Consider the following 21,182-nt stretch of genomic DNA (forward strand, 5'->3'; position numbering starts at 1 on the left):
TTAACCCAATATAACTTAAATTCATATAAATTAGTCTAATTAATCAAAATTAAACAAAAATATGATGAAATGATTAAAAAATGATCTTTTCATACTAAGAGTGATCTAATTTTTTTTCCATAGATGCACCATTACAAGTTTACTAGTCCCTATAGGTTTTAAATGATTTTTGATTTACATCAAAAATATAATTTTACTAATTAGATTATTAATATTTGCAGGCCTTCTAATAGCTTGGAAGAATTTTGAAAAAGAGATAATTAAAAATCCAACCATTGGATTTGCAATTTTGACTAACCACCACATTCTAATAATGTCTCACTATCTACCACTCTTTTGATCTACAAGATTGAGCATTTAAGTGGTAGTTATTGTGGGTACAAAAAGTGGCATATATTATAACACTTAAAAGACCTTGAAATATTTAAAGAAAATAGACAAATAGCTTAAAATTTTCTTTAAAAAACAAGTTAAGTTCTATATTATGTGACGATCTAAGGTCTAAAGTGGGAATCTCATATAAGTTTATATGTAAAAGATATTAGCATTTTATGGAATCAGTCCAAATTTGGGACAGGGTGTACATATTGACTTTGTACCTAAGGAAATGAGGACTTTCGACTATCTAATGCTTAATCAGATTATGCAACTATATTCCCAACTTTGCATGTGATGTTCCAACATAAGACCTTTGCATGTAATGTTCCAACAGAAGAACTTGAAAGGAAATTCCTTCGTTAGCTAGGAGAGATTAGCCACTAGAGGTAAACAAATGCCTATTTTTTAATTGTTTACAGGGTGTCTGAGTGGACAAAATTGGGGACCCTGATCCTACAACCACCCCCAAAACCTTACAAAATGAAATATATACCAAATTTTCCACTTGAGATTGTTATAATGAAACATAAACCAAATGGAAATGGTCGAAGTCAGTTTGTTAGCAACATGTAGGCAATCTCTTGGCCCATGTAAATAGATGGTTATGATGGGGCATGCTAGTTGTTTGGAAGGCTAATCAAAATATGCAGGCTTGTTTGCCAAGACATGGGAGCATGCTTGCTTTTTTAGGGCGTCATGCCCGTTTTTTGAATTTGGCCATAAAATATCTATGAACCCTAAAAAATGTATGGTTTTTACTCCTTCCCATGCCTATAAATGGCAAACTTGCATGGGAGTGGGAGTCAAACCCTACACTACTACAACAACAATCTTACAATGTCTTTCCACAAGTAAATTAACTTGCCCATGGAAGCATTGATTTCTCTCCTTTTGCATTAAAGACACCCATATGTATGTCATTCCCACCATGAGTTGATTAGGGAAGACTGACATGGAGATTAAGTTTTGAGAAGAATGTGTAAATTGGCTCAGTTAGGAAGTTACATTTATTGCTCACGGCCAAGGTTAACTTGCACGTGGGAGAGGGATGTTAGAACTTTTGTTGTTCAAGGGGTTGAGTGCCCTAGCAAAGTTGTATGCTGACATAATGTACAATGCCCATTATCTAATGCTTTGACTTGGGTCCATGGAAGTTCAGATCTCTCTCTCTCTCTCTCTCTCTCTCTCTCTCTCTCTCTCTCTCTTTCTCCTCTTTTTTCAATTTCTCTCACTCCTCCTCCTCGTTTTCTTTCTTCTCCCATTGATTTACTCTATTAAATTGTATCATCTTTGTATAGATTGGCATAACCACCACTGAAGAGTTTTAATTTATGTTTTCAAACATATAAGAAACAAAGATCATTTGCCAACTAATACATGATCACAAATACTTGAAATGATAAACAAACTATAAATCCCTGATTACAAATACTTGAAATAACAAAAAATATCAAATGTGTATGAAACACCATATTGGGGAATATGGAAATTTCCCATAAGTTTGGGGCACATGGTCAAATCTTTGGATTAATCATAACTTGAACACCGTTACTCCAAATTGAGCGCTCTATAGCTCACTAGATTCCATTTTCCAAGCGCTTTCCAACAAACGGTCACATGATATGGTTTTGAAAAACTTATAGGCATGTTATCCAGGTCCCACCTTTTTAGTATTAAAAAAATGGGAGTTGGAAAATTCCCAAACTCACGAATATAGTGTTATGATTACAAATACTGAAGAGTTTTAATTTATGGTTTCAAACATATAAGAAACAAATATCATTTGCCAACTAATACATGATCACAAATACTTGAAATGATAAACAAACTGTATTGCAACAAATCCCTGATTACAAATACTTGAAATAACAAAAAATACTTGAAATAACAAAAAATATCAAATGTGTATGATTACAAATACTGAAGAGTTTTAATTTATGGTTTCAAACATATAAGAAACAAAGATCATTTGCCAACTAATACATGATCACAAATACTTAAAATGATAAACAAACTGTATTGCAACAAATCCTTGATTACAAATACTTGAAATAACAAAAAATATCAAATGTGCATGATTACAAATACTTGATCACTTGAAACCAATTCACGATCACAAATACTTGAAACGACAAACAAACACAAATAAAACTAATAATCCTTGATCACAAATACTGTAAATGGCAAAAAAAGAAGAAATGTGGACGAATACACATTCTCAGAATAATGAACAAAGATAAATTACAACAAGTACATTATAAAAAATACTTGAATCCCTAACATATCTATGAAATAGGTAACTTTGCACAATAATTATCTCCATAAACAATACACTATAACATATCAAGGCAAGTCAAAAAACTATGCATCACAAGGTAAAACACACTACATATAAAGATTTCACAACACACCTAATTGTGCATGTAAAATTTACCATTTGGCAAGGTTAAAGTGGATGAGCACCAAGTGCACAAGGTACACCAGTCCCATGTTTCAATAAGGTGTGGGTGCATGGACAAGGGAGGAGCCAAAGAATTGGACAAGATGCCAAGCATTCTAAGTGTTGACTTAGCATCTTTCTAGCAAACCACAAACTAAAAGCATTCACCCTCAAAGAAACAATGAGAATGTGGTGGAAAAACCATACAAAAATCACAATGGTATCTATAAAACACTACATGATAAATTTTGACATAGAACCTTCTATGTGCACACGTCTTTAAACGTCCTTCAGGGTTTTGCAGTACAGTAATGACATTATAATGCATAAAACCAATGTCCCCAAGAAGGACTCCATGTTTGATGTCAAAACACATACTTTGGGACTTTTCAAATCAATTTTCAATGTTGAGTGCACAACATCACTATTGTTAATTTCAAACTTTTGAAAGGTTAGCACATGAATCAACATTATAAGTGCTCAAGAAGGAGTCCATGTTTCAAAACAAAGAAGTAAGATTTTTGAATGGTGAGTACACAATAAATCATTCATTCAAACTTTTGAAACACATGAATCAATGTTACAAGTGTACACATAAATAGTACCTAATATTACAAAATTTCAATAGATAGTACCCCATATCATAAATTTCAATGCAAAAATATGTATATGTGCAAGTGTGTGTGTGTGCATACATACGCGTGTGTGTACATATAAATAAGAACACAATTGTGGTGAAACTACATTAAAGTAATTATGTGTATAATCATGATGATGTATTCAATGAGGAAGAATGGACAATGGTCCTAGTAAAGGTGTATGAGGACATAGCTTACAATCAAGCTTGATTTTAAATGTGAGAACGTAGTTCTTGATTTTTGAAAATTGACTGGTTTGGTGAAATATTAGTGTAATTTTAAAGGGCAATTTTGAAATTTTGCAAGTGCATTCATCACCAGAAGTGCACTCCCTGAATTAAAAAGGTTACATTTTTGCTTTACCGCCAACATAATCAAATAACGACGCTCCTCGGCCTCGATCAAGGTACGGCAACGCAACCGATCTTGCAGAAGTTCAGCGCGTTGTGTTTGTTTGTTGTTTTTCCTTTTCAGCACAGTTTTACAGGCGCGAATGGATTCCGTAATTTGATTTGTAGCTTTGACAAGTGATGTTTAAACTTTCTTTTTGAGCTTTCACAGAAAACTCGTAGGATTTCAGGTTAAATCCAGTTGGTTGCAAAAAAAATAAAATCGTGTATTGTGATGGCAACTCGTTTTTTGCACCTGTTAATTTGGCCTTCAAGCTTTGGGATGCTTCTTAGAGGTTGCCTCAGTTTTATATCAGATGCTGATGGACTAGATCATATTATGCATACTCTTTCCAACCTCTTTTCTCTATATTTGAACACGAGAAACAGCTTAATGAATCTCTTTTTGCTGGACAACTCCTACATGGAAAGGAGTTTGCTGTACACAAATGGTGTGGTAATTAGCATAGCAGGTTAACAGGGGGATCCCTGTAGGAGAAGGGGTAAATAGAAGGAAAGGTGGTTGGGGGGGGGGTTTGAATTCCTTATGAAAGGTACTTTGTTCCCCCTGTTTTTTTGTTCAGCCGTCATCTGGTGTGCAATCTACAAGGGGGTTGGCAGTTTTATTCAAGTTCTATGATTAAACTGTTAGAACCTTAAACCCTAGCATGCAGCCTTCCTTGCCAAGCTGATGCATGTTTTGGAGAAAAGACTCAAGATAGCCAATGTGCTATTAGAATATTCTAGCATGGCATTTTGGTTGAACGAACCACCCAACCTCAGCACATCAAAGGCCAACTGGTTGTAGATTTCTATTTGGCCATAAGTCTGTGGGTGAAATGCATTGGAAAAATTAAGTTTAGTATCAAAATTATCAAAGAAGGCCCTTCAAAAATGACTGGTAAACTTGGTATCTCGGTCTGACACTATGGTAGGGATTCGCCAATCGGATACGAATGTTGAATGAACAAATGGGCAACATCTTCAGTGGTCACATTGGCCGTGCATGGGATAAGCATAACAAATTTGCTAAATCTATCAACAATAGTCAAGCACTGAGTATTACGCTTACCCGAACTGGGAGGCAGATTCGTGACAAAGTCCACCGATATATCTTGGAAAGGTTTTTCAGGAATTGGTAAAGGTTGTTAACAACCCTACCTTCTTTCCACGAGGAGCTCACTTTCTGACAAACGTCACATTGTTGCACATGGCGAACACACCTCCCCTCATTCTTGGCCAATAATATTACCTTTCTAACCTCTCTAGAGTCGAATTCATGCCTTGGTGACCACTAGTGATGGCATCATGGGCGTCATGGAGAAGAGCTGCCGTGAACAACTTCATGACACACAACCGACCTTTGTAGAAAAGCCAACCATCGCGTATCAAAAAGTGGCATGGTCTTGTGGCATCCAATGCCTACTCCCACTGTGTACCGATTCCTTGGAATCCGCGTATGTGTACTTCATGTCATCTTTGTACTGATGATATATCCAAGGTAGTTAACCTCGAATAAATAAAACTCCGACTTCTTCTCATTGACATAGAGCTCAAAACTCGGACTTCTTCTCATTGACATAGAGCTCATTTCTTTCCAGCAACTTCAGGACTTTCTCCACATCAATGTCATGCTACTCAACCAACAGCAGCTGAAAATACCAGTATGTCATCCAGAAATATGAACGCACACTTAACTATTAAATTCTTGAAAACACACATTATCATGCGGTTAAATGTGGCTGGGGCGTTCGTCAAGCCAAAAGGCATGACCACAAATTCATAGTGAGTCCGTTTTTATGGAAGGTTGTCTAGGGGATGTCCCCCTCAACAATCCTCACGTGGTGGCACCCACTCTTCAAGTCTAGTTTCGAGAACACCTTGGCCCCATTTAGCCTCTCGAGAATATAATCTATTTGAGGCATCAGGAACTTACTCTTGATAGTCAGCTTATTGAGTGCATGATAATCGACATGATTAAGCTAAGCAAAGAAGATTAACACTAATCCTATGTTTAGCAAAGACACAGAAGAGAAGGAGAGACCTAATCTATTGTATATTGCCAAAACATGCTATATATACAATGATCTTGTTGATTCACAAATTTGTGCAAATGATCTTGCTGATTCATAGCTTCATGATGCATACCAAACATAGTTGCCAGGTTCTTCATGAAACGTGTTTTGTAAACGTTTCAGAAACGTTTCATAAATGTTTCATTCATTTTCCAGAAGTTTCAAAAACGTTTCATACAAAAAGGGAGGGTACAGGCCTCAAAATTTATATACAGGTTTATAATATGTTAAAAATATGTTGCCTTCCCTGCAAAACAATATTAAACATGCATCATTTACACATTAAAACATGTTTACAAGCTAAAACTAAAGAATCTGGGTGACCCAGTTACAGTGGGCACCCAACTGAGTCACTGACCAATTGGCATAAATAAATTGGCAACATCAAGAATCAAGATCTGGATTTCATCATCAATAATGGCAACTACTCAATAATGGCACTCAAAGTGATCACAAAAAGTTTGAATCCTGAGCTGATACAAAAAAAGTAAACTGAAGTCTAAAATACACAAAGTAAAGCATGCTAAAGCCTGAAAGATGCAATCATGCATGAATGATGACAAATAGTAAACTAGAGGAGCTTGATAGCCCCAAAGACTACAGTCCTCAATATGGAGTGTGGGCACTGCCAACTGGGCACTCAATCCTCAACATCCTCGATGTCCTCATCAGTACTCTCCTCGGTAGACTCAATGTTACCCTCAGAAGAGGATGATGCTGGCTCAACTGCCGCACTCGTCTTAGTTGCTGCACTAGTACTAGCACCTCCTGATAATGCTACTGTAGATGCTTATGTGCCATGAGCAGGTGCCATCAACTCCTCATACAACATAGCATATATGTCGCGCTCCTCGTGAGGAATCTTTGGGACATCTTTCATCTTCTCAATGTCGATTTTATCGACATTGACCTGACGAGGCTCTATCGGATTGCCCGACTGCCTCAATTAGGCGGAGATTGCAATGGCAATACACCAACCGCTCCAACTGAGCAGTAGACAACCCGTTCCTCTTCTTTGTATGGAAGAGGGCCCATGTGCTCTAGTTCCTCTCAGCAGGACCCGAACTGCAATCCTGTGAGAGGACTCGAATGGTGAGGCGTTTCTGCCATTAAAATACAGAAACTTTGTAAGTACAGGTCCGAGGGTACTAAAGTCTAAGTATAATCATCATTGATCAATGTATTATGTAAATAACAGACTTGTCTTTTAGAGTTGTATTCACCAAGTGAGGGCTACTGATCCCATACTTCTCCCACCATTAGACTGGTCGAAGCTGTGTCTCTCGCATGCATACAGTCTGTCTACCAAATGCATGGCTGGCATTCCGATACACTAGCCGCTCATCCTCCAAGCGTCTCATGAGCTCCACGTCTCCTCCTGTCCATTTCTGAATGTAATCTTGCCATCCATCTTCCAACTCTTCATTAATATACTGGGCCTCACTACGCCAGAGAGGGTGCAATATGTGGGCAACCGCGTGGATTGGTCTATGGAACCAATCCCACTGGTCATTCCAAACCCGTCGAATGTCCTCAACCTTGAAAATTAGCCATGAATGATCAAAGCTATTAGCTCACTCTTACAGGCTACGATAGATGATCCAAAGAACCTTGCAGTCCTCTACTTGCAATCGGACAAGAGAAGCTCCTGTAGAACCACCACTGTGTCCTTGTTGTAACTATATGGCCCTCCCAGTTCTATTTCACATGGTAGAACCCTTGTCCGGACACTAGACAGGCGGAAGAAGGCATGGGGACATGGACTGTAAGGTTTGCTCAAGAAAAAGCACCAGTCTTGGTCAAAAATCAAAAAGTCAAATTGGGTTGACCGCGAGCCAAGGGCACCACTGGCAAGAGGAGACTGAACCAGACCAAAAAGCTAAAAGCCGCTTTTTCAAAAAGCAGCTCCAAGGTTGAAAACCAAGGCCCTGAAGTTAGAAAAGCAAAGTTAAAGAACTTTGACAAAAGTGAGTAATATTAAGTGGAAAGCAAAGGGAAAAAGGCAAAAGCAAAAGCTTGGTTAAGCTTTTGGCAAAAAACAGAGCCCTCTTCAAGTATAAAAAGGCTTGAACCTCTCTTGTAGCATCATGAAGGAGATTGTGGAGTGTGTGAAGACCATCTTCATCGTTATCATCACCATCATCAAGCTTTTGAAAAGTGCGGTCTTTCTGTGGAGCCTGCACCTGTGCGCACTGCCTGCCTCCGCCAGAACCTTCGCCTTTTCCTAGTGGGTTTTCAAGGCTGATCGCTTGCAAGGAAAGCACATATGTGCTGATCGTTGATATCTAAGGCTCCCGGGCAGAAAAGCATCCTTCTTCCATGCTATTTTTGACTGAAGCACTGACCCACAGGGCTGGACAGAGCTGTAAAAAGCTGCCTATGGCAGCGTGCACGACTACATAGGTTGGTCGCATGTTTGTACAAGTTTCTAGACATCATCGTTGATTCTATGGGCTGCCCAGGTGCTGAAAATAGTGAATACAGGGCTGGACAGTCTCCCATGTAGCGTCCTCCTCAACACGATCCTTGCACTTGATCTTGTTTCCGTGATAAGCGTATTACGCAATCTTCTTTCACGAAATCCAAGAATATTTTCAGGTTCGTGTGGAACAATGTCATGTCCTCGACATCGATGATTTCTTGAGGAGTAACTAACTGGTCTATTCCACCCAGTACTTCCTTCAGTCTACTAACATGAAATACAGGATGAACTTTCACATGAGAAGGCAAATCCAATTCATATGCGACTGAACCAATTCGTCGTGTAATACGAAATGGTCCACAATATCTAGGGGATAATTTCGGAGATCGACCTGTCCGTAAAGTCTCGGAATCTTTCGGAACTCGCAAATACACCATTGTTCCTTCAAAGAACTCTCCAGGTGAACGATGTCTATTAGAATAAAATCTGTCTCTGTCTTGAGCACTTCTAATAGATTCTTTCGCAACTTGTAACATTTCTTGCATATCTTGCAAAACATTACGTGCTCCATCATGCTGAAAGGTTGAAAATCCCACTGTAACGGGTGATCGAGGTTGAAAACCATATATAAGCATGAAAGGACTAAAACCTGTACTCGTATGCTTAGTACTATTATATGCAAATTCTAACATAGGAAGATAATCCTCCCATGAACTCTGTCTTTTGGAGACATGCTCGAAGCATGTTCTCCAAATTGTGATTCACTCTTTCAGTCTGGCCATCAGATCGAGGATGATCTGAGGAACTCAAATTCAAAGTTGTTTCCAACTTCTCAAAAACAAGTCTCCAAAAGTCACTTGTAAACTTAGAGTCCTTATCACTGACTATGTCCTGCGGTAACCCGTACAGTCTAAACAATTGCTCGATAAACTGCCTTGCTGATTGCGTAGCTGTAATGGTCTTTCGGGTCGGTAAAAATCTAGCATTTTGTCAAGCGATCTACCACAACCCAAATAGAATCGTGGCCTTGACTTGTTCTTGGCAATCCGGTGATAAAATCCATGGAAATACTTTTCCATTTATTACCTGGAATTTGCAAAGGATGCAACAACCCAGCTTGTCGAAAGCGTTCAGCTTTATTTGCTTGACAAACATGACACTTGAGAACATAATCTTCTACATACCCTTTCATCTTCGGTTAATAAAAAGTGTGTTTCACTAACGATGATGTCTTGTGTACCCTAGGGTGTCAAGCAGAAGGGGTATAGTGACACTCCTTAAGAATCTTGGACCTAATGTACACAAATTTTGTCATTTCGGAATAGTAAACCATTCCGAATCATCCACTGATCTCCTGTAGTCTGAATGGTAGGTTGCTCAGTCATCGAGTCTTGGTCAATCAATGAGCTCCCGTCCTGGATCTTCTGCCATCCTGTAATGTGGAATACAAACAGGGTGAGCAGCAGGGACCAAGTCAATACGATGATCTACTGCCCTTTCAGGTGGTAAGCTCGATGGCAGTTCCTTAGGAAATACATCTTGAAACAAATCAAGTATCTTCTTTAATTCTTTGCTTTCAAACACACTTAAGTCATTGACATCCATAGAAGGTATGAGAAATGACGAAAGTGGAATCAAGACACAATGGAAAGCAGTATACAAGGAAGAATCCATTATATTTCTAAAATCAACTGAATGTACAAGAGGTCCCTGAGAGGGATGTATACAATCACCTAAGATACTATACTAGGTGTTCCTATGTTGAAAAGAAAAAATATGACTAGACTAATCTATCTGGACTTGAAGAGTCTTAAACCACTCGATCCCTATAATAACAAGTCTACATGCTCTAGATGCATAATATAGCATTTCAGAATATCTTCATAGTCCTCAATCCGGATCGGTAGCGTCTCCACCTTTCGATCCCATACTTGCCGACTCGCAAGTAGGCGTACCTCATAGGTATGATCGCTGGGTGTTGTGTTAAGACTCAATTTCTGCACAAGTTTGTAATTAACAAAATTGTGTGAGCTGCCATGGTCTAGAAGAATGTGGATTCTATGGCCATTCACTTCTCCATAAACTCGGAGAAGATCATGCACACCAAAAACTTTAGAGTTGAACAGTCAATCAGAACATGAACTAGGGTGAGAAAGTACAGTAATTGACGTACCTATCAAAGACAACTGGTTAGCTGCCTTTGACTTGGGTCCTGCGTTGGTCTTTGCACCTTTTTTCTTCTTCGGGCACTCGTTACACATATGTCCTTTTTCTTCGCAGATGAAACAACGTCTCTTCTTCTTGAGCTTCAAAGCCTTAAGGAGACGTTTTTTCTTTGCTGGGGTCGAAGTTGAATTCTTCGAAGGTTGGTCCGAAGACTTTCCTTTTGTCGTGCTAGCCATCGGTGCGGAGAACTTCCTTTTTTGCTTGTTCTCCTGCTTGGTCACGGGTTTAGACTTGGAAGAGACCATTGTATTATCATAGATACGAGCGGAATGAATGGCTTCGTCTAAAGTTTTGCATTTGTTGTTTTTAACCTGTAAACGGTATGAGTCGGGTAAACCGGCTACGAAGAAACCCAAAAGAGTTGTAGGATTCATCTTGGTAGCTTTCATCTGCAAGTCTCTAAATTTCTGGAGATAGACCTCACAAGTGATGTTCTGCGATGTCATGGTCAAAGTAGCAAACCGGGCAACTATATCATAGTCATCCTCTTTCTTGGGGAACTCTTTCTTGAAGACTTCTTTGAATTATTCCCAAGTCGTTGGTTTAGGGTTGAGTTCTTTCCACCAAAGCAAAGTTTTGCTTGTCACCATTTGGCCACCCAATTGGTCCACCCGTGCTTTCTTATCATGTATGTACATTGGACGGGTGTCCATGGCAGTTGTTTATGCCGGGGATTGATGCCACTCATGTGATACTATAGACTTGGCTTTCCGTTGGGACTTGTGCCTCCGTGTACATGCCCGGAAATGCTTGCTCCCTTTTCTATTTTGGATGATGATATTTGGGAGTTCTCCAGGGATGGTGACATCATTCTCCCGGGGGACTTCAATGCCAGGACCGCCCATAACCAGACAGTATTTTATGATACCTCAGAGGAGATGTTGAGGGAGCTTGATGTTAGGGATATGGGCCTATCTAGACTATCACAGGATGAGGAACATACAGTGTATGGGCGGTATTTGATAGACATGGGGACTGCACATGGATTGGCCATCCTGAATGGCCTACAGAGATTCCCGACATCGGGCGGTTTCACTTGCTTTCCACATAGGCATGGTGCTAGTACAGTGGACTATGTTATGGCTTAGCCCAGTCTCATTCCCTCTTTTCAGGATTTTATGGTAGGCACTAGGCCGGTTGGAATAGCAGTGGATCATGCTATCTTGTCCTTCACTCTCACATTTCAGTTCAGCACCGCTCCATTGGGACAGGTCTCCACACACTCGTTATACCTTTACGAGGGAGCCTGACACCGTGTACACGGATGAGATATACAGACGCTTATGTGCCGAGGAGCCGGGACGGCCATTAGATGAGCTCACTCAGATATTGATAGATACGCTTCATGCTGCAGCATCAGAGGCATATCCCCATAGTCAGCCTACACGGAGACGATCTGGGAACATGCCCCAGAACAGTTGGTATGATGAGGAGTGCAGAGAGATGAGGATCAGATTACAGAGAGAGGTGCTCATGGGTGTTACCACTCACAGACAGTCACGGATTACCTTCCGGCACCTAGTGCGACGGAAGAAGAGGGTTTATCTTGCTCAGTTAGAGAGGGATTTGTATCAGTTATTTATGAGTCGGGACTCAGGCGAGGCATGGAGACTATTTCATGAGCATTCACCATCACCAGCCATAACCTCCACAGAGATTTGGGGCGAGTATGCAGCATCCCTGTACACAGCACCAGGACAGCCGCCCCTACCAGACCCATCGGAGCCATGCCCAAAGACATGTGCTTTCTTTACTGCTGAGATGGTAAAGAAAGCTATTGACAGGATGAGGACTGGGAGAGCATATGATCATGATGGTTTGGTAGCAGAGCACTTTATTCATGCCAGAGATATGCTTGCAGAGCTTATTGCTATGATGTTTAACCGAGCCATGTGTGAGGGTTTTCCTGAGACTTGGAATATGTCCACGATTGTGCCTATCTTCAAGTCAGGGGATCCCATGCTTCCTGGGAATTATCGTACCATCATGATTGGTCACACATTGGCTAGATTATATGCATCTATTCTTGAGCAGGAGTTGAGTAGATGGGCAGAGAGAGAGGGCATACGTGCATCAGGGCAGGCAGGGTTCAGGAGAGGTTTCTCCACTCTTGACCATATCTTGACACTCACAGCTATTATTGAGGAGAGCAGATTATATGGCAGGAGGATTTATTGTTGCTTTGTGGATTTCCGCAAAGCTTTTGACACAGTACCGAGAGCCAGACTGATGCGCAGACTACAGGAGATGGGAGTGCCCACAGAGCTGATTTGGGGAATCATGGCTTTATACAAGACAGTTGTGGGACAGGTACGTACTACTCAGGGTATATCTGAGATGGTTCACTCCACTATTGGAGTGAAACAGGGCTGCCCCCTTTCTCCCACCTTATTTGGGATGTACGTGGATGAGGTTTCAGACTATGTAGAGCGGGAGGGTGACAGAGGAGCACAGCTAGCAGGGACATGGATTTCGCTGTTATTGTATGCTGATGATATTGTGCTGATCTCAGATTCTCCAGAGGGGATGCAGCGTCATTTGGATGCATTGCACACATTTGCACAGGATAGTGGATTGTCTGTTAACCTTGGTAAAACCAAGGTGATGGTGTTTAACACCACAGCACAGTGGGTTAGGAGGTCAGTACCCACCTTTACATATGGTCAGGAGACAGTGGAGTATACAGATGCATATACTTACCTTGGTGTGGTTTTCAGTGGCCCACTATTTTCCTTGAGGAGAGCAGCGGAGACCAGATTGACCAGAGCTTATGCAGCATTGGGGAGACTAGAGAGGATGTGTTCGCAGGTTCAGTTTCAGGAACCTCGAACAAAGCTCTGGCTCTTTGACACTTTGGTCACTTCAGCCATGCTGTATGGAGTGGAGATATGGGGACCCTCAGTGGATCACCACAGCCGAGCTGGTAGCACTGATGGATGGAGACATATGGAGAGGCCCTTGGTTTCTATGATTTCCCGGATGATTAGGGCCAAGGCCTCCGTACCACATGATATTATCCGTGCAGAGATGGCTGCCCCCCCATTGGTGGTAGAGGCACTCACTCGATTAGTCTCCTTTATACATAGCACTTGGGCTCTCCCTAGAGACAGATATGCTCGCTTAGCCCTGGAGTCTTCACGACAGTTGGCATCACAGGGAGACGGATCATGTTGGTATGCACAGATGACAGCTTGGTTCCAGTTGCATGGCTTTAGTATGGAAAGGCTACCTCCATTTCAGTACTCCCTGGATGCACCCTCCCTCTCTCTCACACGGGCAGAGATTACCAGACTTATCAGGCAGGACTTGATTCAGCTGGACACTAGGAGGACATGGATACAGCCGACACAGGAGCTTGGTACGAAGATGGCTTTCTATAGAGATCATCTTCTCCAGCTCACGCAGGATGGGTTTGTGATTAGACCCAGCTACATGGATACTCATCTTTCTCATGGGGTACGGTGTGTTATTGGTCAGATGCGCACATCCTCACACCAGCTAGAGATTGAGACTGGCAGATTCAGAGGAGTACCAGCTGAGGCCAGGATTTGTCAGCTATGCCAGATGGAGCCAAAGACAGAGTTACATTACATATGTCACTGTCCAGTATATTATGAGATACGAGGCCGTTTTCACTGCCTGTTTAGAGAGGGTTTCGGACCACTTTCTAGAGTCATGAGATACCAGGATCAGAGATGCCTCGGATTATACTTGCTGGAGCTTCGTAGACATAGAGAGGGTCTCTTGAGAGGGACGGGATCAGAGAGGGAGACACACCTACAGAGGCAGATTACAGACTTCTTTCGACCAGAGATTGAGCAGTCAGGCCAGCAGGCATTGCAGCTAGCCCCAGAGTATAGCCGCACTAGAGGTACACTGATTGATCGGGCTATAGAGCTGGGGCGGTCCAGGCGCCCCAAGATGAGAGGCCCATCTCGACACCGGCGGAGACTACAACAGAGGATCAGGACCATACTAGCACGGCATGGGAGACGTCCAGTCAGAGTACTCACCATGGAGGACATTGATGATATCCGCCATCGACCGATGAGAGACATCTTTGGATAGTGATGTGTATGATGCTTACCTTTGTTGCTAGAGTTTTCCTCCCAGATGTTATCCATTAGGAGCTCCTAGTACCGTTATTTCAGTTTCATAGGTCATTTTGGCCTTTTGAAGACGTTAATATATCATATCATTCTCTGTGTGTGTGTGTGTGTGTGTGTGTGTGTGTGTGTGTGTGGGGCAGATCCAGACGCCCAAGGGTTCGCGGATCCTCGCATCGGAGACGGTGCCTACACCGGAGGATTAAGAGCATCATTGCGAGGCACCGAACCCGTTCGACCAGGCATCTCACTATGGTAGATATCCAGGCCATCCGGCAACAGAGACCCATGCTAGAGCTCCTAGGATGATTACGACTCCAGCCATTTACTGTTGTACTCACTGTCACTTTTGTACTCCCCCATATTCATGTATTCATGTATCCATGTACTCATGTACCCCATTTTGACTAGTAGCATTAGCTTCCCACTCTCCCTAGTTGCTGCTTCCGGATGCTCCCTCTACTGATGTATTGTAGGGCTAGATACTTAACTTCAGTTCTTTCTTTTCTTTTCCAGACTGTATCAGATGTCACATGGTTGTAACTTTGGTCTCATAGGTCACTTTGGCCTTTTGAAGCCGTTAATATAACATTTCAGTGCCCACCTGGCGCGCCTTCGTCCCCGTACAGATTGTGACTACTCCCCGTCTAAACCCTTGCCCAAGAAGGGCAGTTCCGCTAGTGCCGCATCACACAAAGATTGATATGCGGATTGTTTCATGGAACATTTAGGGCTTAGGGGGGGCTTAGTGCTTTCAGAGACGAGGCGTCCTCAGAGGTGAGCTTTAAAGAGCCATGGTTGGGAGACCCATATACATTTTATTCCTCCAAGAGCATCACCTGTCAAAGGGGCACACCCGCCAATGCGGGAAGATTCTTCCAGGCAGGAGTCACACTTTCAGGTACCCATCCTTCGGCCCCTCAGAGACACAGGGAGGTGTGTGTTTTTGTCAGTGAGCAGCTTTTGCCGACAGTGACTAGCTCTGGAGTCATAGTCCCGGGGCATGCACAGTGGATTGCCGTTTTGATCGGAGAGGATAGCGTTGGCTTCCTCACTGTTTATGCTCCGAACATTGCTACACAAGTAGAGCCCTCTTTTGGAGCACAATCTGGCAGGCCCTCCCCCAGGTTGACTTTTGCTACTTGGGCGGTGACTTCTACATGATAGAGGCAGCAGAGGACAGACTTGGAGGTGGCACGGCCATAGTCTCGGGAGCAGAGTATTCAGCCTGGGAGGAGATGATTCTCGCACTCAAGGGACAAGACCTTTGGCATCTGCCAAAGTTTGGGCGTAGCCCTAGTAGCCTTAGCTTCTTGAGATCGGATAGGAGGAGCATCGGCCCCAACATCTCTAGACTAGACAGGTTTTCTGTTGATGAGTGGGCTTGCAGCCGAGGGGGCATGATCGGTATCTTGGCACACACTTCCTTTTCTGATCACGCCCCGATTATTCTGTCCTTACAGGATCCCTGGAGGCATGACAGGCATGCAAGCTCTAGAACTCTGGACAGCCTCATTCAGGACCCTGAGATATGCAGTAGGATAGAGCAGATATGGATGGGATTGGACTTTACCTTGTGCACATTGGGTGTGGGCCTAGGGGAGATCAGGAGTTTCTTACAGGAGGCAGCCCAGAGCCGATTGGAGGGCTTCTGGGAGCAGGAGAGGAGTGTGAGGAGGAGTTTAGCCTCTTTACAACGGCTTCAGGAGAGGTCCCCCGATAGCCAGTGGATCGATAGTCAGCTTGCTACCGCCCATACGGAGATTAGATCCATCGAGAAGAGGAGGGTGGAGTACAGGTATCATGCTAGGATCTCATTCTAGACTCATAGAGTCACAGGGGATTTCTTTGATATAGCCGGCCCCCACAAGAGGAGGGAAGGCATTCGCGGGTTGCGTGGCCAAGATGGAGCTATTGTTTCAGATCCCCCCCATGTGCGAGCCATCGCCACAGACTTCTTTCGGTCTCTTCTCACAGGTGCCCCATTATCTCCACAGGCGGTGGATGCACGCAAGAGGGTCTAGTGGCACATGAGGGAGGTGGTTCCCCCTTCTCTCAAGTCCTTATTGACACCATTCACTGCTAAGAAGTTGGTGGAGGCACTGATGGCACTTCCCAGGGGAAAATGCCCGGGGGGGGCGATGGGCTCCCAATCTCGTTCTTTCTTCGTCATTGGGACATCATCGATGGCGGCCTTCGCCTTCAATGAGATTATGGTTAAAGGTACCATGCCAGAGAGGCTCTCAAAGGGCTTGATTCACTTCATTCCCAAGGAGGGCGGTGACAGATTGGAGATCCAGCAGTGGAGACCCATCACTCTTCTAGGGACAGCCTATAAGATCTTGGCCAAGGCCATCAGCAAGAGACTTCAACCTTTCCTCCCAAACTTGATCCACGACACTCAGACAGGCTTTGTTCAGGATCAAAGTATCCTGGACAACATCTTTACCTTCTAGGGGGCAACTGCCTTGGCTAGGATGCGCGGCAGCAGGACCTCATTGTGCTTCTCCTAAACTTTGAGAAAGCTTATGATAGGGTGGATTAGAGCTTTCTCGAGGGCACAATGAGTCGGATGGGATTTCCCATGGAGTGGATTCGTGGAGTCTCAGGACTTTAATCAGCCCCAAAACTGTTGGTATGATGATAAATGTCGAGCCACATGTTCCCATCTTAAGCATGAGGTACGGATTGGGCAAATCACGAAGTGCCAAGCGCAATGGATTTCTCACCAACGCAAGAAATAGGAGTTCTACGCTCGGAAAGAGGATGAGTTATACCAACTTTTCTTATGCAGCTGAACTACAAAGAAGCCTAGAGGAAACTCCGAGAACATCGCCCCCCAACACCTATCACATGGCACTCCTATGCACACTCCCTCTATCATATCCCCCATCAGCCACCCCTACCCCCACCACCAGATCCCCGCCAGGGCATGGTCCTCGAGTTCATTCGTAGACTACATAGTGGGCAAGTCCAGGATCATGAGGGACTCACTGCCGAGTACATCTCGAATGCCGATGATACCTTGGCGCCCCTACTAGCCTACATGTTCAATAGAGTCCTTTGTGAAGGATTTCCACCCTCTTGGTCCACCAACACCATCACCCCCATCCTCAAAGCCGGAGATCCACTTGATCCTAATAATTATAGGATGATCATGATTGCCCACACATTGGCCAAACTCTATGGATCGGTGCTAGAGGCGGAGCTCACTTCATTTGTAGAGAGACAGGGATGCCGAGCCTCAGGACATGCACGCTTTCGGAGGAGCTACTCTACCCTTGACCACATCTTCACCATCTGTGCCATCATTGAGGAGGGTAGAGCACGACATCAGAGGATTTACTGTTGCTTTGTGGATTTCCGCAAAGCTTTTGATATTGTACCCCGATCCCGCCTCTTACACCATCTACAAGAGGTAGGAGTCCCATCTGACATGGGTTTGGAGCATCATCGCCTTCTATGAGTCCATCACCGGACGAGTGAGCCCCAGGAGGTACATCACGAGAGATTTCTAGCACTATTGGGGTGAAATAGGGCTGCCCTCTATCACCCACTCTTTTTGGCCTCTACATTGATGAGATCTTGAGCTTCATTGAAGGATTAGGCGGGGCTGTTCCCACACTGGCAGGCATATTGATCCCCATACTACTTTATGTAGATGACATTGTCCTCCTCTTTGATTCAGCCGAGGGACTTCAGAGACAGTTGGATGCCTTACAGGACTTCTTCACTCAACGGGTCCTCTCTGTTAACTTTAGTAAAACCAAGGTAATGGTCTTCAATACTTTTCGCCCCTTCACATCGAGATTGAGCTTCACATATAGAGGGGATCCTGTGGAGATTGTCTCATCCTATGTCTACTTTGGTGTCACTTTCAGTGGCCCACGCTTCACCATGCTTCCCGCAGCACATGCCAAAGTGACACGCGGATATGAACCCTTGAGCTTAAGTGCTTCTAGGCACATTTCCAAGAGCCCAAGGTGAAGGGTTGGCTTTTTGACACCCTGGTCACACCAACGTTGATGTATGGAGCAACCTTCTGGGGGCCGGATTTATCCGATGACGATTGGCAGCGAATTGAGAGGCCCTAGGTCATGATGTTTTCCCGTATGATCCGCAGCAAACCATCAGTCCCACACCAAATTATCCACGCAGAGTTTGTTGTAGCCCCATGGTACCTCGCTTGAGTCCTGAGTCCTGACTCATAAATAACTGATACAAATCCCTCTCTAACTGAGCAAGATAAGCCCTCTTCTTCCGTCAGTTATTTATGAGTCCTGACTCATAAATAACTGATACAAATCCCTCTCTAACTGAGCAAGATAAGCCCTCTTCTTCCGTCGCACTAGGTGCCGGAAGGTAATCCGTGACTATCTGTGAGTGGTAACACCCATGAGCACCTCTCTCTGTAATCTGATCCTCATCTCTCTGCACTCTTCATCATACCAACTATTCTGGGGCATGTTCCCAGATCGTCTCCGTGTAGGCTGACTATGGGGATATGCCTCTGATGCTGCAGCATGAAGCGTCTCTATCAATATCTGAGTGAGCTCATCTAATGGCCGTCCCGGCTCCTTGGCACAAAAGCGTCTGTATATCTCATCCCATGTACCTCATCTCTGCGGACTATATGTATCAGTGGCTGCAGCTCCTCTCTAAACAATACTGCCACTCCTCCTGAGCCTCGTCCTCTATGCTCTGAACGAGTCTCCTGTCTACAAGCTCTCTCTCATCGGTATCCACTAACATGTGGCATGGACTGTCCAGGAGCCTGATGCGTCTCAGAGTAGAAGATGATGTCCCTCCTAGTGAAACTATCCTCAAAAGCCCCTACATCAAGGCGTAGAGATCCATTACAATTCCAAGTAGCAACTTTGAGTGTAGTCCCATAGGTCGCGCGCCGTCATGAAGAGCGCCTCTCCATAATCACCACTCTACCATCTCTATAGAAGGCCACTTTCCCTTTCTCTCGGGCTGCCCTTATCTCGTCGGGCATAACTTCTTTCATGTGGGCAAGCTGCAAGAGTGTGAGGTCATCTCCAAGAAATATTCCCGTCGTCTTGAGTGTAGTCCTTCTCTTCAAGAAGTCCTTCGCTTCCATGGAGGGAAAACGAATGATAAGTGCTCTCTCCTTAGAAGATTCGCCACTACCTTTTCTCTTCTTTCCCACTCTCCATGCCTTTGTGTGCGTGGCTTCAATGCCCATCATAGAGAAGAGCTCCTTGGTTTCCCCTTCCGCATCATCACGGTCTTTTAGACCGGACACTCGTACATGTAAGGCCCGGGTCTTCCTCCTTTTCTCCTCTTCAAGGGTCATGTTGATGATGGTGGGAGTGGGGATGGGTGGCGATTCTTTACCTTTCCCTTTCTTGGCGACCTCGATCCATTTCTCCTCCTCGTCCATCTTCTTTTGTGTCTCTGTGATCACCTCCACCCATGAAGATGTCTTCTCTTTATGTTGCTCCTCCTCCTCTCAAATGATCCTCATTTGTTCCTTGATGGTATTCAGCTCTTCAATCAAGGAGGGCTGAAATTTTCCATCCTCAAGCTTGCCTTGTGAAGTGGCTTCCAACTCCTTTTTGAGGGCTGAGATTTCAGCCGCTTGACTTTTAGCATGCAATTTGGCCTCCACTAGTTCCTCCTTTAGGGCTGAAATCTCAGCCTCTTGCCTGGATGTTCTCTCTTCGAGCTCTTGGATTTTGTCAAATCCCTTCTCGAGTTTGGAGAGGCGGTTTATGATTGCGGTAACGGAAGAGTCGACCATCTTCTTGTTTTCTTTGATAATTGTGCTGAGCTTGTCCTCCACCTTCACGAGCTCCTCTTTAACTCCGGTCTTGGCCATGACTTTTTGCAGTACTTCCCACAGCCAATGGAGAGAGAGAGAAAGAGATTTTATTAACGTCTTTCAAAAGACCGAACTCGGCCTATGAGACAAATCGGTGTACATGTATGGGGTATCCTCTGTCATCCCAACAAAATGAAAAAGTACTGAACTAAAAAGCTGAATCAGGGTGTGCAATAAGTACAATGAGTGGGGGAGGGGATGGAGCTCTACTACTAGGAGAATGCAAAGCTATATGCATGGAGTATACAGTCATGATATGCACCTAGCTAGCTCCATCCTATACCATACTGGGGGTATAAAATGGTATACATCAATGAAGGGGGTGTCCACAGCTCCTTGAAGAACATGCCTGGGTGTGCTCTGAAGCGAGCCAGTCGCTCCGCACCCTTGGAGGGCTGAGCAAGGGTGGGTAGGGTGGGTGGGGAAAGCAAGACGCTAACAGCGAAGAGGAGAGAGAGAGAGAGAGAGAGAGAGAGAGAGAGAGAGAGAGAGAGAGAGAGAGAGAGAGAGAGAGAGAGAGAGAGAGAGAGTAGGCGGGAGAGGGAGGCGACACAGGTTCGAAGAGAGAGAGAGGCAGGCTACATCATGGGTGCGCACAGAGCCGAGAGGCGTGTAGGTCGAGAGAGAGAGAGAGAGAAATGAAATGAAATGTTATATTAA

General features: G+C 43.9%; 1 protein-coding gene and 1 pseudogene across 1 annotated transcript in view; one reads left to right on the plus strand and one right to left on the minus strand.

The window, feature by feature from the left end:
- The first annotated feature begins 3,716 nt into the window (after nt 1-3,716).
- LOC147610191 (mediator of RNA polymerase II transcription subunit 22a-like) overlaps nt 3,717-21,182 on the plus strand; it is a 72,144-nt gene continuing 54,678 nt past the window's right edge. The window contains exon 1 of the mRNA XM_086786163.1: nt 3,717-3,862. The gene's annotated coding sequence lies outside the window, so the exon portion shown is untranslated. The remainder of the gene's footprint in view (nt 3,863-21,182) is intronic.
- Nucleotides 19,757-20,522, minus strand: LOC147610192 (uncharacterized; annotated as a pseudogene).

This window comes from Cibotium barometz, chromosome 49 (genome assembly GCF_041138505.1).
Source record: "Cibotium barometz isolate CiBa-2024 chromosome 49, ASM4113850v1, whole genome shotgun sequence".
Classification (NCBI taxonomy): domain Eukaryota; kingdom Viridiplantae; phylum Streptophyta; class Polypodiopsida; order Cyatheales; family Cibotiaceae; genus Cibotium; species Cibotium barometz.